Source organism: Cynoglossus semilaevis, chromosome 1, assembly GCF_000523025.1.
Source record: "Cynoglossus semilaevis isolate Cse_v1.0 chromosome 1, Cse_v1.0, whole genome shotgun sequence".
Classification (NCBI taxonomy): Eukaryota; Metazoa; Chordata; class Actinopteri; order Pleuronectiformes; family Cynoglossidae; genus Cynoglossus; species Cynoglossus semilaevis.
Genome location: NC_024307.1, coordinates 5722145 through 5723590, shown reverse-complemented (window position 1 = coordinate 5723590; position 1446 = coordinate 5722145).

The window sequence follows — 1446 nt, the reverse complement described above, 5'->3', positions numbered from 1 at the left end:
AACCCTAGGTACGAGTGGAACTGTTAATGCTCTGGTTCTGCCGTATCTGTCAATTCTCCCATTGTGGGACGCAAAAAGGACTTCTTAATCTTAATCTTAATCTTAATGTGGCCCTGTAGTGTGAGGGTGAACTTTCCAGAGTCTGTTCCCAAACCCTCAACCACTGGGTGCAGGGATCGGTTCCAGGCACCTTGCGAGACTGAAAAGTATTAACCCGTGACAGGTTAATAAATGTTTTTGGCGTTGGCCCACACAAAAGTCAGGCCCTGAAACTGTTTATCTAAGGCGTGCCCCATTTGTTAGGCATGTGTACCAAATCGCAGTTGGAGCAGAAAGAACTCTTAAAAGTAATCAGTTCTGAACTGAGTGACGACTTCTTGGTGATTCTTCACAGCGTCCTTCTAACATCCTTATATCTGAGATTTATCATTTTATATTATTCATTATTCAGTGTCATCTCTGTAAACAAAATGAGAATAGAAAATATTTCAAGTATTGCCGGGTGTGTCTGTGGCACAGTATTAAAGTTCGATGTTTACCACATAATTAGGACGTCTTTTCCCAGAGTATTTATTACATTAAAACAATTTTAGGCAAGTCCACGCGTGACTGACTCGTGACTAAGTACCACAGGACTAAATAGTGGTTGCTCAAACTGTCAAAACAGATCTTACTATTTATATATGAAATATATGTTAATATTTCATGGTTCTGATCAAAACCCAACACTGGACCTATTTTAAGGTCAAATGTGTGGTGTTTCCCAAGGATCTATTCTTGGACCCTTACAAATACTGCACGTTTACCGACACACCATTTTTAAACACCCTCCCCCTAATCCTGCAGACAAGATAAAATGTTCTCTTGTGTGGCCCTGTCCTTGTGTTGCTTCCCACTTAGCGTTGCAATACTTCACCACCCCAGAAGATGGCGACCAGCGTAGTCTACAATGGCTTTTTATCAGGAACTTCTGTTACACGTACAAAATATGATTAAAGGAAATGTTGGTGCATTTCCTGAACTAGCGACGCAATATCCTGCCAGCCCATGAGGGGGAGTAGAATATTCTGTTTTATGAACTGGTGTGTGCATAAAAACTTCCTCAAGAGAGATATGAAAAACAAATCCAAAATGAGTCTGAGTCAACTGAAGGATCTGTCAGTTCAACTCCACACTTTTAGCGTCTTACAGTAAAACTAGCATCACAAACTTTTCGAAACTTTTCGCAATAAAGAAGAGTTGTATTTAGATGTTTTTTTTAATCAATCTTTTGATATATTATGTTTTTTTACCACAACACATGACACTGTAAATATGGAGTTACACAGTACACCATGGTTTGTCAACCTTGGGGTCGTGACCCCAAGTGGCTCCGCATGGAATTCAAAAAGGGGCTCACTCGGAATGGCTAGTAATTGATTAAAAAAAAAATACTGATAAAATATT